Genomic DNA, 16,604 nt, shown 5'->3' on the forward strand with positions numbered 1-16,604 from the left:
CGTTTCACAGCTTTGCCCTTTTTGACCCTGACACCAACTTGTCGGCGCAGGGACATATTTGCCTTTTCTGAAAAACCTTCTTTCATCTTTCAAAGCAGAAAGGCGGCCCTCGGGCCATCTGTTTTCAACTGAGCAAGTCGCTGCCTTTCAGAGCTGCCGGGGCTGTTTACCAACCAAATATTTGGGCCGTTTCGTTCCCCTCAGAGACAACGGAGTCCTGAATAATATGGAGGGTTGTTGTATTTTAGCCGGATCACAAAACACAACACCGCTCTCGCCTCTCTGCAGATTACGATCTAACACAGTGGAGCCTGCAAGTCCAAACTACAGTGCACGTTCACACCGTTGACACTTCGTTGGTAGAAACGTGCAGCTTTCAGTTTTTCGCCGTGAACTGACGTTGAGGCGCACATGCAACGTCTAAAAGTTATTACGTAGAGCCATAGAGTTGTACATGCAAGTGTAGACGAAGCCTACAATGTGGCTTGTTAACTTATGGACACACACACATATATGTAGTATTAGTTTCCGCACACGGGCGCCCCCGTCTCTCCTGCCACACAGGCGGCGCGTGAAGTGCCACTGTGGGCCGCTGCTCTCCGCCTTCCCCCAAAACTCCGGTGATGTTTAGAAAACTCGTAACAGTGACACCATATCGCTCTCTGCGTCTTTATCGCTACTTATTCCTATTCTTATTTCCGGTGAGAAGCCCAGCACCGAAGCCGCCCACCAACCCTCCTCCTAGCCGGCCAGCCAGCCGGCCAGGGGGCTCTCCTCTCTGCCTCCCCTCCGCCCGTCCTTACCTCTCTTGCAGGGGCGCAAAAGCTGCGAGCCGTCGGGTGAATTAGCAGCAAAACGCATTCTTCTGGTGGCAAATCCGTACGGGGCCCTCCATTAGACACGGGCTGGACGTGCGAGCCGACGGGAAGAACATGGAAACAGCCGGAGGTGGAGAGGAGAAGGGGGGGGGAGATAGTTTTCAGACCCGCAGAGCAGCGCACGCCGAGGGGCTTAAGGTGAGGCACCTCCGCTTGGTCTAAACTTGGGCAGAGCTGGTGGGAAGTTTGGAGTCCGTCCGTGTGTGTGTGCGTGTGTAAAAGCGTTACGTCCCGACTCGCTCCGTGCGCTCACACTCTGTCTGTGTCTGACCCGTTACTGTAACCTCTCCCCCTGTTTCTCGGTCTCCGTCTCTACCGCTGCTTCTCCGTCCACACACACACACACATCATTGAGGCCAGTATCGAATTGCTCAGCAAATCACGGCAGCGGCGAAGCTGCTCGTCAGACCAGGAATGTCCCAGCCCCACAATCTCAATGCGGCTCCTGGAGAGAGTGGCAGGGAGCGAGAGGGGAGGGGAGGGGACGGGAGGGGGGTGTTACCCTTATAGACTGTATATTAACAAGTTTTACAGTCTAAAGAGAAAAAAAACTTCCTCCTTCCTTCTCTGCGCGCACTGATCTGTGGGACTTACTCTAATCTGGATGTGAAGGTAAACACACCTGAGATCAGTCGGACCTGTGCGTAAAACTAAAGGGAGGGAAATGTACATCAATGCTTTTAAACATCAGTCTGACTTCCTCGTTTTAAAATATTTCTCTGCTTCTTGCTGACAAATGACATCACCCAGAGGAGTTTTTCATCATTAGGGGTAGAAGCTCTGGCAAAGCAGGTTTGACCATGATTACAAACTCCATAGTAAGAGCAACAACATAACGCAATCTGAAACTGAAGGTTCCTCCAAGTGAGGTCATCGGTTTTTCAGATAGAAGCACAGGGATATTTTGATGTAGAGAAATCAGAGGAAAGTTGAACGACATTCGCTTACATGTACTGCTCAAAGCAAGTTCAATATGGGTGAAGGCGTCCTTTAATCAAGTGACTGTACGGCTCTCTTTAAGAGTTTGATACGATCTGACAGCTTCAGTCCCAGTAAAACCATCTGGGGGAAAAAATCTGTTGGAATACACTGTTCCTTGTAGATGAAACCGGCTCTCAGTGAACTGAATTGGTGTTACTGTATGTGGGAGGGGATTGTTTGAACAGCTAATAGCGATGGCTCATTCCTGGCATCAGACGTGTTGGTCGGATGGCCTGAATGTTGGTTGGCTTGTGCTGTTTCCTCACCACTGGGTGAAACGCCTTCACAGAGGGGTGGGGCAGAGGGCACTGGGAGTGCGAAACAGTCATCTGTTGTGCGTATGGGCATGAGCAAACGGCATAATCATCTTTGAGACAGTAATTATGTGCTCCGGCATTGGTCGGGCAGTGGCAGGGGCAGGCCCACCCTGCTTCAGACAGCAGGTGCAGTTCACCAGCTGACAGCTGACTCAGACGGAAGGTGTGATCCAAGCCTCCTGAGACTGGGTCGTCCCAGCGAGGGCCTTCAGGCGCTCAGGGCCAAGGCCAACAAACCAGCAAACCGCTGACACTGGAGGGAAGGGAAAACAACATGGAGGAGGCGGTGAAGACGGATTCCTCGCTCAGAGGAGTTAAAACTGATCTTTCTGTTGTTATTAAGTCAAGTTTTTCAAACTTTTCGGTTAGTTTTTTTTTTAATGTGTGTGCTGTCATGTCACATTGCAGAACCTCTTTTTTTTAAATCAGATTTTGTAGATTGCAGCAAAAGTAAAGTAACTAAATACTGTACTTATACTTTGCATGAACTGCCTACTGGACTGCATGTTAAAATAGAAGAATTTAATATTATTTATTATTATGTATGGCAGACAAGCTACACCAAAGAATCCTTTCACAACCTGGCAACCCAAAAGTTGTTTTTCTAAATGTCTTATTACTGATTAAAAAGTATTCACCTCTCTCCCTCTCTTGGGGTCAGGAACTGGTTGGAGATGGAGATGGCGGCTCTGGGTTCAGAGGGGGGTGAGCGGCGTGATTGGACACAGTCGCATGTGAAAGGCCAGAGAGTGGAGAGTCCACAGGGAGCAGGGTCCACACACAAAAGGCCAGGGAGGGTCTCAGTGGGGGCGGGAGCGGGTTGGACGGAGGAGGAGAGGCCACGCTGGGAACGAAAGCTGACAGCGCAGACACTTCTCATCCACTCAAGGTTCGGTTGTCTCTGCCCCCCCAGGGTACATACTTACACAGTTCAGAGAGCTACTCACCGAGAGCAGAAGCAACAGAAACATTAAAAACACAAAGCAGCAATGACCTCTGGCCCACATTTAACTGATATCAGACCTGTTTCCTCAGTCGTATCAGCCCTGATCAAATATCAACAGATTACAACACATTTAGCCCATGCGGGATTATTTGTTGTGGCTGTGAAACACTGGCAGTTTACACTTTACACATTAAAAGTTCCACCTGATTCGACGTAGAACTTCAGGAGACCTGCTAAGTCTGCAGCCGGGGAATGTTTGGAGTTGGTACATCCAGCTCGTTCTGTTTAGCTGTGAGGATAATAAGCCTCCGACCACTGTCAACTGAGTGTTTATGACCTGCAAAGCGGTGCTGGGTTGTGTTGACTCTGTCAGCAGGGGCCCGAGGGACGTCTGACTCCCAGTGCTATTAAAAGGCGCTTTCAGATAACAGGAGCACGATGTTTGGGCCAGTCGGGGTTTGCGGATTGGTCAGCAGTACGAAATACCGAAGCTTCAATGTAAGGCCTTAAATCTGACACCTAAATTAACTTGAAAGCCGACGTGGCTAAACTCTAACTAAGGTTTACGACATATTTGTCTATGGAGGTAAGACAGGTTCATTTATTTGCAACTTGTCATACAGGCAAAAAATATATATATATATATACAAGAGTGAGAAAAAGCACAACATTTTACAACATGCTGTGGATTTCCCCTCAGAGAGCCACATATCTCATGCTTTAGACAGGTGTGTGCAGTGGTTGTGTGTGTGTGTGGGGAGGGGGGTTCTTGTATGCAGAAAAAGAAACAGAAATCTGAAGGCTATCCATCTGGTTTCTTCATCACTGTGGTGGGATCGCATTATCCATCGTAGGCTCTCTGGGAATTTCATCAGTCTGTAACATCTCACTTATTCACACATCTCCCCAGGCTTTACCATGTCGAACAATCCTGAGTGTCCCTCCTGACACCGCAGTGACCCCGTACATCCTCTGACCTTCTTTAAAGCTTCCCCTCATTGGACATGGTGCCTCTGTGCGAAACTATTTACACTGCTTTCACTCAGTCATTGCCCTGGCGAAGTTTGCCAAAGCTCACCGAAACACAGCTACTGCCTCAGACGCCAACGATGAAACAAAGAGAAAAAGATAAAGAGAGGAGGCTTCTACAGCAGCTCACCACAATGTTGTGAAGCATCTTTCTAAGAAAAATACTGTAGCTGCAACACTACAAAAAAAGCTCATTATACAGTGTTGAAATTGTGACATAGGTTCCAGCAGAGTGGATGCACCGGTAAATAAGCTTTTAGTGTGTTAGAAACCTTTCAGGTAATACTTAATTCCTAATTTACCAGTACCACAACAATGAGGAAAGCACAGTTTCTAACTAGCCTACTGATGACACATAGAGGATTCAAACAATTGTTAACCCTTAGGCCTTTTTTACCACTGTTCAGAGGTGCAACCCAAAAATATTTAAAAAAGGTAGAACAAAAAAATAGCAATTTAGATGGAGTTATTTACACACATTCTGACGTCCGCGCTTAGTCATAAGTCATACTTCGGTATGTAAGCATCCATGTTTTTAATAAAAGTTATGGTAATCAGATGGCCAACTAATGCCCATGATGTTATGATTCAAGGATTCTTGAGGCATTCTGGGTAATTTTTCATACTTCTTGTTTTCCTCTGGAAATCCTCAGTTTGGGGGCTGTGGGAGACCAAAACCCAGCACTGAGAGGTATGGTCAAGGGGGGTGACTTGGGATTGGGCCTGATATTTCTGTAAACTCCCACTACTTGGGAGTAAAAGCACACTTTTCTTCAACGCCCAGTAAAACATAGACCCGCTGTAACATTTATAATATTAGGAGCATTTGCACAAGACATGAAGCAGATGTGTTGTTCCGGTCTCATTCCCAAAATCTCAATCAGCACTGAAATGATGATGGCATGATGGAGCATTTGGGGGTTGTTGTGGATTGTAGCGTGTATCCGGGGAATAACGGAGCAGGATGGGAGGGAATAAAAATATAATTTTTACACTGTATGTCCGATGTTTCCTTTGGTTCCTTGGGCTCATGGTAACCTTGTGATTTATGGTGCAACACTGAAGGAGCAGATCAGAATACAGCTGCCCCACAAACACGTGTGTACCAGACGCATTTAGACCAACTCTCATTTGTCGTCACCGAAAGTCTTTATCCGTATTCAAAGCAATGAATACACAAATGCAGTTAGCTCGTTGCAGCTAACTGGCTTTTCCAGCTCAATCCAAAAGGCATAAAGCAATGTGGAAACCGAGCTAGATGAAGAGGATTAAGACCTGAGATTGCGAGTGCTTATCATCTCCCGTAGCGCTGGAGTGTAGCCATGGAAACAGGAAGTGAGAGCCAAGCTTCCAAGATGGCCACCAGCTTGTGAATGGGCGCATTCCTTAACGGCAGGGTGTCTGCTGGAGGGAGGAGGGGCGAGCGTGTGTGTTTACTCCAAAAAGTGACTACATAAATAGTTACTGCTGCTGTTTTAAGGACTTCCTGTCACTAGGTATTCCATAAAACAGTAGTTAAATAAGCAATCAGTTTCCCATTGGGCCTGCCGTGTCTATTCTGCAGTGAGGTCTGCTGTGGGTTCAATCCAGGACCCCGGCATGTGGATTTTAAAGTCCCAGACTGGTTTAAGGGAGCTGTTAAAGGTCACCACACTCTCTTTCACTGGCACCCCGTCTGGTCATATAACCTCTGCGCGCATAAAGTGAGCCTGAATCCCACATTCAGAGTGTTCTTTTCCCTCTCAACTAACTTCTGTACTGACTGTTCAATGAGCTCCCCTCGTTGTTTCGTGATGTGAGCCGTGCGCGTGGTGCCCTTACTTTGTATCAATGCACCAAGATTCAGAGGAGTATTACGTCAAGGGACCGCGATTGGGCATTCGGTGTGTTACAGGAAATACAGTTTACTTGTAGTTTATTTCAACCCAGTTTCTCCAGCACATTGGAGCAGATATAACAGTGACGATCAGCTCTCATTTGTGACCTTTTTAGATTTAGAAGGTAAAGCAGGTTGTTCGCCAGCCACGCGGTGGGCGGTTCAGTCCCAGATGTTGAAGTGCCCGTGAGCAAGAGCTTGAGCATCTGTTTGCCCATCTGTGTGTGGCTAAAGTGGAAGTCTTCCATCACATTTTTGTTTAACTGACTGAAATAAAATATCATATTCATACGATAAATGTTTATGTGTGCATTTACGATGCCCTCAGCTCTTGGAAATCCATCAGAAATCTGTTGAGTAAAGGTCAGAGTCAAGGGCAGAGGAGTGAAGAAGAAAAAGAATCTTCCTCAGCAACACACACACACACGTATATAGATGTCAATACTTAAATACACAAACATCTACCAGCTGGCATTTTTCCATCATGCTGCATCTATTTTCGATAAGGCCATGAAGCTGTCAGCATGCATTCCTGAACGCAGCTTATGCAGAGCACATTAGTCAACTTCAAGTAGAGCGCGTGCCCAAAATATCTGGAAGTTTCGGGGATTTGGGCAGAGATGCAGAGATCGGCGTTTGGCAGACAGAACAAAGGCTAAGGACGGGATGTCAGGGTGTGATCGAGCATCCGCTGCCCTCATCTTTTATCTTTTTTTTTAGCCTTCTGATATAGACAGAGCCCAGATCTCAGGAGAAGCATTGCTTTTGTTTGTGCGTTGCACTGGTCAAACAAACTACCAAGGCAGATACTATCCATCTCGCTTCCTTTTTTTCAGACGTGGAGCCTTAGAGCCTTCAGCGGGGGCCAGGCACACAGTCACTGCAGAACATCAGCAGATAATCACCGTGGAGCCGCAGGAAAATGTGCCAAGAGTAAACAAAGCAAGCGTGGCTGCATGTTTATGTACTGATATACTCTACATGTCTTCCTGGTCGTGTGGAAGTTTTCATATGTAGCCACAGTCAAATTCCAGACGAGGATGGACAAAGGGGGAAATCTCAGGCAGATGCGAGATGAAGACACTGATGTCTTCATAATGATCTCCTACTTTTACTCTTGCTCACTATCTCACCAAGGGCTTCACGTCTCCTTTTCTCCCCGTCATGCCTGAAAGACAAGCTAGAGCCGTGAACAATCTGCTCCATCCCACAGGCTTCTCTCCCCATTCTGCTCCATAAATCGATAGCTCCCCAGAGACAGTTGGAAAGACAGTCCAAGTGGGAGCCAGATAGAGCTGTCTGAAAGGGCACCTGTTTCGAATTTGGCTTGCCGGACATGAGTCCCCTTGACCCCAGAGTTGGATTTATATCTACTTCCTGTGTTCCGTTTTATCCAGCCAAGTAGACAAATGCTGGAAGGTGAGGGTGTAAATGTGAAGCTGGACTGATGACGCTCCTGTCACTGGGCCTGTGGTCCCCTGATCGGGGGACCGAACGGCCGTTTATGGCCCTGTTAAAGGGGAATAAAAAGCTTTTTCTGAACAGGCGTATATTTAATGGCACGTGTGCTCCCTCAGTTAATGTCCCATCCCAGCATGAGCTCGCAGCCCTGTTTTTGTGCTTTGACAATGTCTTGGTAACGTTTAAGGCCCAGTTTGTAATCCCAGGCTCTACTGTGCTTATTTCTATAAAACTCTAAGTGGTTAAGTTTTTTAGGAACTTATTTGCATGGTCAAAACTTCAAACTGGGCCTTACAGATTAAAAATAGACAGGCTGGCTAAAATCACGTGGAGGAAAGGTGTGTGCAAACGCATAAGCAATGTCCCAGATTCAGAGGACAGGACAAAAAGGTCAAAAAGATATACAGTGATTTGCTTTATTTTGGGTGTCAGATATGCAGGAAAACTGAGCAGCTGGGACAAACTGTTTGAAAGAGAGACGAGGCAGGTGGAAACAAGTAATGGAACCATCTGATGCTGCTGCAGCAACACATTCAGATGGTGGCTGGTGGTACCCCACGTGCTCATGGGTACATCTCCCCTCAGGTCCATGGCAAACATGACCCTGTGCTCTCAAAGAATCCCTTTGTCCATCGTGACCTTCCAAACAGGAGACGCCGGAAATTCGATCGCCGGCCTCCTGCTCCTCCACTAACTTTCCTAGAAACATATTTCTCGTCATCACTGCTACTACAGTGCGACTGTCAAGCACTGTCGAAAATTAAGAAACTTTTGATTTCAAAAGAGAAGATTTGGCTCTGTGATATTGTCAAGAGGGTCTGTGTGTGTAAAACATATTAAGTATTAGATATTAAAAAGTGCTCTCTCGGAGATTTATGTTGCATAAAACAAACGTCTAATAGCCCGATAGCCTCACAGTTTCATTCTCTTGGCTCACTGATTATGCTGTGGTCGCACACATATATTTAGGCTAATGAAAGACTTGCTTGCTACTGTGTGGTGGGTTTCTTAGCCCAGAGCTGTCAAGTGAGGAAAATTTAGGAGATAATGAGATAAAGACTAGTATTTTGGAGCCACTGTGCAATCATTTGGCTGCACAGTACATTCATTATGGGGCATGTTTGTTTAGAGATAGGATTTTTTTTTTTGTGGACATGAAGGTGAGAGGATAATTGTGTTGTGGTGATCCCAAAGGGAAGGACCATTTTAAAAGTCTTATCATTATTGAAATCGTGTCTCTATCGATCAGATTAATGTTCTGGTGCTGGAGCAGGCGATTTAAAGAAGCCTGCCACATCAAGAGTTCATTCAGACATACGTTGGCTCTACTTGCACTAATGCAAGTTGCAGACGTAAGACTCAAGATGTTTTTTTGTTTTTTTTTAATTCACATGTTGTTTTCTTTTGTCCTCTTTATTTTACATCGCTAAATATATTTCAGTTGCAGATGGTTGAGCAAGTTGTCGAATAATTGCAGGGTTGGTGGTCTGAGTCCCTCCTCCTCCATATGCCATATGCTATATTTGGGTAGGAGTGAATGCCCATTCATTCCCACTGAGCAATTGTAAAATGTTTTGTCTGTTAAAAGCACTCGAGTGCATCTCAGTTTTTTATGTCTCTGTATTTCAAAACAGTCATCTAGGAGAAATGTGGGCACTGGATAATCTGAGACATATTCCTAATTCTGTCTTCAGTTTCAGGGCACGTTTCTCTTAAAATGAACTTAGCTGTTGCTCCATTTTCTTCTTCAGGAAGTTTAAGTGAAAATGTTCAGTACAGTTGAAAGACAGTTGTGAGTAGTACAGTTTTCCGAAACACTACAGCCTGCGACTTACAGTGTACTTACTGTGTACCTACTGTGTACTTCTTAGTAACAATGGTGTACCTATGTGTTACTTGATACCAATGAGAAATCTTTGGGGAACAATGGGGTAAGAAGATGGCAATAAGAAAAATACCTACACACTAAGTACTTTGCAGTTAAGGGGTACACAGTTAAGTACACAGTAAGTACACTGTACTTACCCTGTAAGTCGCGGGCTGTAAATTGAAAGTGTTACCATGTTTTCCTCTGGGATCTAATTCATTATCACTTAACAGCACAAAAAAATCCCCCCCCCCTCATGCACATTTTGGGGGGATTTATCTTGAACGCTAACAGGCACTGTAGAGGCGGACACACAAAGGCCGCTTGTCAACTTGTCTCAGAATAAGTGTTCTGACTTTGAGGAATTCTCTTTGACTACACATTGATGGAGTTAATCTCATATGTTATAATCTGGCTCATGGATATAAAGAGCAGCCTCCGCGGCCCCGGTCCCATCACCTCTGACCTCCCCTGTAATCCGCCTCACCCATCAGCTCATTAAACCCATGGGGCTCACACCTCTGGCCATGTTGAGCCCAGCTGCGTCCCCCTAGTGCCCAGGCCAGCCCGGGGTGTCAGGAAAGGCTGCCGGCTTCACAGGCACGCAACAGGGCCGGGCCTCTGATCTCTGCTAAAAATGCTGTAAATCACAGAACAGAGGTGATGGTCCAAAGTGCTCATTAAAGTGGGCAATAAGAAATGTGCAGAGAATGAAAGGCTCTCTCTACCTGTCAGCCTGGACTGGTTAATGAGAGCAGCCTGTTGGACTTCACTAATGACTGCTGATCAGGAAAAGAGTGGATGGAGTGTTAACAAATGTTTAACTACAGAGCGGCAGTCATAAATGTTTCACAGTTACAATGGGCACCGCCGTGTTTCCTCTGACTGGTCACAGATATCTAGTGGTGCATTCATAATCACGGTTTAATCAGTTTCAACATCACTCACGTAGACTTTAATAACATGTGTGATTTAACGGGGTTTGTACAGTGTTCATGCCGTTAAATGTCACAGCGAACCTCGGTGGCTCCGTTGTTTTAACAGAGATCTGGCTTTGTTTGCTCAAATGACAAATTCTCTTACATTTATATTAAAGCCAAGCAAGGAGCTCGCTGTAAAATACATAATATAGTACAATGTGGAATTAATGACTCAGTTATTTTATTTTTTACTAAGACTCAACCATGACATCAGTTTTGTAAGTCTTTTTTTTTGTGTGTTTCAATTGGATTTGTGCGGATATCTGCACTGTTGGTGAAATTCCAACAAGCTCAGGCTCCCAGAAATTGTAAATTACTTAATCTAATAGTCAGTAATACATGTTTAATAAACCCAGTACAGAGTGAATCTATCTATATCATTTGTATGAATGTGAGCATTTAATTGTGTTGTTTTCAAATTTTGAAGCTGCATCAGAGTGTTTGAAGTGCACCATTGCCACAAGCCTCTCAGAGCTACTAGACTTCAGATGCAAACAAACAAATAAAAATGCTCATATTCATTACACACACTGGGCAGCTGCATGAAAGCTAATGTTGGGCCCCGTGGTTTGGGTGGTGCGTTGTGGATTAAGAAGCAGTATTGGTGAGTAAGAACTCCCTCTTTAGAGCGTCATCAGCCTGCAGACTGAACCCTGCACTGTGGCTCCGAAGCCTGCTTTCAACACGCGGCCAGGTGGGACGCAGTCAAACAGCCAGACTGCTCAATCTGGTGATTACAACACACATTAGAGATTCAGGACCACAAAATCCACCTGGCTGATTTGTTGCCTATTCTGCTCTGGAATCTGAGGGGTTTTAAAACCAGATAAAACTTGGGAGTTGGCACATCTGGATTTGTGTTTATACTGCTAAAAATGAGAAATACAATAAAAGGAAAAGTCCATCTGTCAGTGTTGATTGTGAGATATTTAGCTGGTGCGGCTGCGAGTCTGGCCTCTGACAAAGAAGCTTACGTGAATAACCTGCCCAGCACTCCCAGCACATGAGCTCACATCATCGTCCTGTCGGTAAAGTCGTGTTTTGCCAAGGCATCAACTCAGTTCGAGAACTGTTGGATGTCGAAATAGTAGGACAGAAAGGGAAGGAGGGAAGAAAAGGAGAAGTGCAGGCCTGACTGGATTAGAGAGGGCCTGTTTTAAGTCTCCATGTCAATGCTCCCCTGCACCAGAATAGATAGATAGTGACGGCCTGCCAGTTGGTTTTCATTACGTCCTCTGCACTTCAGACCTACACAAAAAAACAGCATCCCTCCCTTCCTCCTGCCCCCTCTCAACTGAACACTCTTTTCCCTCTGAAGGGAACATTCGAAATTGCTCCTGAAAGTGAAAAAACTTGCCAGAGGCGACTTTTTTTTTCCAATGTATTTTTCTAATATCCTCTTCAGACTTCAAGTCTCCCCCTGCATGCCTTTTTTCTTTTAAGTAAAAGCCTGTCATCTACCCCAGGGGGTTATGCTGGAATGCTACTTCAATATAAGAGCCGTACCTTTGCATTCTCTGTAACGTATGTGTCCAAATGGGCCCCCGCATGTGGGGGTTGGGTGGGGCCTATAGCTGCGTATATGGGAACAAGGTGCGACTACCCTTTGTTTGTTGCCCTCTGTGCACACCAAAGCAAAACTGTACCGTGGATAAAATAAAGCACAGATGTGCATTACTGGCTCCGACTTCAATTGTCCACAACCTGGGTGGAGGCCCCGTCACATGGTATTAAAAGGTGGATGTTCTGACTCCCGCCCACCCCCCCACTCTCCCTCCTACAGGCCTGTTATCTCTCCAACATGCTGTGCTGCCTGGATGCCAGCACAGTGCACCGATAACCACAACCAGAACATCTCCCCTCATGAGTTTGCTCACCCTGTTCGGCTCAAGTCACGCCATGCTATACCTACGGGAGCGTAGCCTCGCTTCAAAGAGAGCTCGCTCACATAAGGAACAGAGCCACAGCAGGCTGACTTTTAGCGGATAAGACAACTCCCGGCTGCTCTTTCAGAAACGCTGCCCTTTGACCTTTGGGTTTTAACAATGACAAACTGGACTGTTCATTATTTCAATCAATCACAAATTCCTTCCTGTGTGCACCTCCTGCTTTAAATCACTCGGCGTTAGCTGTTTGTCTCTGCGCCGTTCAAAACTGAAGGAAAATCGAAAACACGCAGCATAATGTGGAAGATACACAGACATTTCCATCCAAGTAAGTGGAGCAGCAAATATGCCACACAGATCAATAACACTGGAAACAAACAGAATAATCTTAAATGAACCTTAAACACATCGGACTCCGTTCCAAGGACCTCAGGGCTATGGCTGTATGGTTCTGATGAACACACCTACTGTAGTCATGAGAAATGTCCTGCCAAACTGCTCTGCTGCTCTTCATTTTTGGTGGCAGTTGTCCAGGGTCAGGCTGAAAGGTTTTTAGCTCGCGGGACCATATTGTCAATAAAACTATCACGATAGCCTTCCATCTGTTTTGCTTCTATATAAGAAAATGCAACGCTGTAAATTGGCCCCATAAATCTTAAGATGTTCATTTAAACAGTCGCTGTTGGCTTTTCCAAAGGCTCTGATTTGTGTTTTGTGATAGGTGCACATTCACATGCACAATTGTGCTTATGTTACCCTGCCAGAACTGCAAATGCAGATCCCAGCAAGATGAAACTAGAGTTGAAATCTGTGTCTTCCTTTGTTAGAAATGAGCAATTAGCGATGAAAAGTGAGTCTAGTGAAGATTTATTAGACATGGCCTGATATAACCCACAAATGATAGTTTGTTCTAGACTTGTTCCAGTTCATTATATCACAAAAGGAACAGTTGGAGTACTGCTTTTCATTGCTTATGTGATGGCATCACCATTCTTCTTTTTCTTGTTATCTATATTTTTGTTTTGTTATGCATAAAAACACATGTCAGGAAGTGAAAGGCAAAAGCAGAAGATGGTCCAAAGGGTTGTTTACTCTGCAGTTTCAGCCAAGCAGAGGAGGGACAGTATGGGAACTGTTTTCAGCTTCAGAGCCTGCAGATTTTTCCAGATAGCATATCTGCTTCTTTAACTGCCAGAAGTGCTCTGTATGGGACCCAGACCTTCAGCAGGCATCAGTCTGCTGATGCAAAGCAGAGCAATTATAAGTCCTGTCCAAATTGCTGAAGTCTGAATTGCCTCTTCAAGCTGAGGCTTCAGCGGATTGGATCATAAGGCCACTGCCCTCTGTACTGTTATCTGCTGTAGCAGAGACGCTAAAGATTGGGATAAAGAGCTGCAGAGCTGGCAAGACGAGAAACAGGATTTCTGAAATGATACACAGACAAGTAATCTCTACAAAATCACACTAATAAGGTCGGGGGGGGGGGGGGGGGGGGGGGGGGGGGTGACAAGGTCAGAATGTTAACAAGGCATCATTTGGCAGTTATAAATAAAATAAAGCTGTTCTTAAATAAGCAAATACTTGAATTGTACTGAACATTATTTGTGTAAAAAGCCTCTGATGATTTTCTCAATGTTTACTTTACATGAACTCCCATGGTTTGGTGGCTTGCACTGCACACGGCAGCAGAGAAAAGACTTGCTTGTGTGTAGAAATACTATTATCTAATTTGTAACATAAATTCTGAGTTCACCCCAAATTGTAACAAATACAATCAATCAAATATTAAATCTGACTAGTTTAAATTGCATGAAACCTGGTGCTGATGAATCTTGTCGGGTCTTTGTCTTCTTCTATCCACGAATGGACAAGGACACATACAAATGAGGCATGAATAGTTCCTTTTAGATAATATTGATGTTTTATGAAGGTTTCCAAAGAAAAACTACGATGAACAGACATAACATTATGGCCACCTGTGCTATTTAATGCAATCCAATCCAGTGGCTCTGTAATTAATTCTACTTTTACAAGGTTATAATGTGTCCGTTTTTAGGTCCAAACTGTCAGAAAAGGGATGTGAGGTCAAAGTGGGTAGTGGAGTCGTACAGTGGAGTGTGGAGTGCATGGCCCCCCTATTTAAAATTGATGGGGGGGGGTCAAAACATTAGAGGGCCAAACAACATCAACTTCTTCTAATCAACTCCAGTAACCGCATTTTGCAACACGTTTTTTTTAATGCTGTGCCTGTGTTGTCAAATTGGTGTCGTTCTTTTTGCTTGTGTTTTGTCTATTTGCATATGCAAGTGTCTATGTTCAGTTTTGATGTAACTAAACAGGGCTGAGTTGTGAAAGTTGTGCATCTTTCTTTGAAAGTCACCCAAGCGAGTTGTGCGTCTATGGGCCCCTGCTTCAACAGGTTGTGTGTGAGAGCTGCTGGTGCTGTGTGACCATCCCGCGGTGTGAGAGTGAGGAGCTGGAATTATCCGAACCCCCTGCTGCAGCTCCAACATCTGCTTGCCCTCCTTAACCAATCAGAGGAGAGGGCTCGGAACCGTGACGAATCGGCCTGCTCGGTGATCTTTTCAGGGGATCCTGGTGGAGGGGTTGGAACAAAAGCCAGCCCCCACCACCCTGAAACCCTCCTGTTGCATCCACCCTTTCCATCTTCCCCACAGCCTTCTGGCTTTGATATTTTAGACCCCTGCATGGAGGAATTGGCTCCTCTGTTCATACCCCACCTTCATATAAATAATCCCATGGATCATGACAGAAAAATGAAAAATGTTGTGGGTTTTAGGATCCTGAGCATTGTTGACATACATCTACATTGTGCTTTGAAAGGCTGTTTGTGTCTTCTCTTTCTTTACCTTTCACAGGATAAATTAGGAAAAGCCCTTGCTGGAATTCGAGGGCCTAGTCCAGTTTTCATCCACAATGTCAGCTCTCAAACCTATCGACCTCTATCTGGTCCCTCATCTCTTATCTAGACTTTCTCACTGCTGCTGAGATAAACTCTGACAGCCTGAGGATGCACAGGCGTCACACAAGCAGCTAGACAGAGCAACAGCAGTTTTCCAATATGAGATAATCAGACCACAGAAATGTAACTCATGCACAATAAATCTGAGTCTTTAAGATCCGGGGTTGTTTTGGAGGCTTGTGCTACAATTATTTGTGAAAACAGACGCACAGACTGTCCCACTGAACCAGACGGCTCTGCAAGAGCCGTCCAGACACTCAATCCTCTGGTCAACCCATCTCAGCAGGCTAATGACATGGCTCTCTCTGAACATCTGAGAAATTGGCAGACAAGCAAAGGAAGGATTGGGTTCACTGAATGAAATGCAGAAGGTAATTATGGGATGGAGTAATGGGGAGACAGACAGAAGAGACAGGGGGCACATCAAAGTATGTGGCAGAGGGCCCGTTGACACAATGGGTACACGCAAAGGGACGACATCCACTCAATCCAGATGATAGGCCATGACCAGCTAGAATTACACCGTGCTGAAATATGTTACACATTCCCCTCTGCAGGCTCACATGACCCTGTTGTTTCTCAGGACCTCTTTAAACAATCGAGTGATGACTTGACTCGAGAGTTATTTTCTCGTTGATGTCCACAGAGTAGTCGTCTTGTGACGTTGCCAGCTTCAGAGAACGAGCTGGTTGGCTTCTCTTTCACTGGGTGAGAAGTGAGGGGTGTTTACTTTACTAAAAGCATCTCGCATGGCTCTGGTTTCAGAGCAGATGTGCCCTGCTATCAGGGATCACCTGCGGAAGCCTCGGCCTCCTGGCAGGACCAGCTGCCCTCCTCAAACACGTGCCTAATGACTCTAAAATCAGGTTCGGCCAGTTCATCGTTACCACTTGAACTTGCACATTAGTCAATCCTCTCCCTTTCATCCTCTGAGCTGTCACCTCTTATTTACCTAATTGGTGTTTCTAGTGAAGAGGCACTGACCCACCACCTCTCTCCCCTTCCATCAGCCTCCCTCCCCCCTTCTCCAAGGGGCCCTGCCTTGGCCCTCTCACTGGCCCTTACACCGCATGGGTCTGGCTCCACACATTCAAGCCCACTACTTTTATGCACCTCTGCACATTGGACTCAGGTTAACCTCTGGTGGTGATGTGCAGAGGCTGCCTGACTGTCCCACTGTTCAGAGACCGAAGGGGGCTTCAGGTCTGGTTTGTAGGCTGTGTTCAGAGTGAAAATACAAGGGAAACCAGGAAGTCCAGCTTGAAGCCTTGTCAGATTTCAGATTTGCTTTGAGGGAAAGTTGCACAACTGACTGTGAGACATCATCATGCCAGACATAACATGCTGCTATATTTCAACACTTGGAAGACAAACAGCAGAATGAACACAATGCTACAAAG

General features: G+C 45.6%; 1 protein-coding gene across 4 annotated transcripts in view; it reads right to left on the reverse strand.

Moving 5' to 3' along the window:
• The window catches only part of cdon (cell adhesion associated, oncogene regulated), an 80,427-nt gene that overhangs the window by 25,964 nt on the left and 37,859 nt on the right, over positions 1–16,604 (reverse strand). The window contains exon 1 of one of the 4 annotated variants that reach the window (XM_067506685.1): positions 804–1,284. The exons of the other annotated variants lie outside the window; for them this stretch is intronic. The gene's annotated coding sequence lies outside the window, so the exon portion shown is untranslated. Of the gene's footprint in view, positions 1–803; positions 1,285–16,604 lie in introns of those variants that run through there. 4 annotated transcript variants of the gene reach the window in all.

The sequence above is a fragment of the Channa argus genome, chromosome 6, assembly GCF_033026475.1.
Source record: "Channa argus isolate prfri chromosome 6, Channa argus male v1.0, whole genome shotgun sequence".
Taxonomy (NCBI): Eukaryota; Metazoa; Chordata; class Actinopteri; order Anabantiformes; family Channidae; genus Channa; species Channa argus.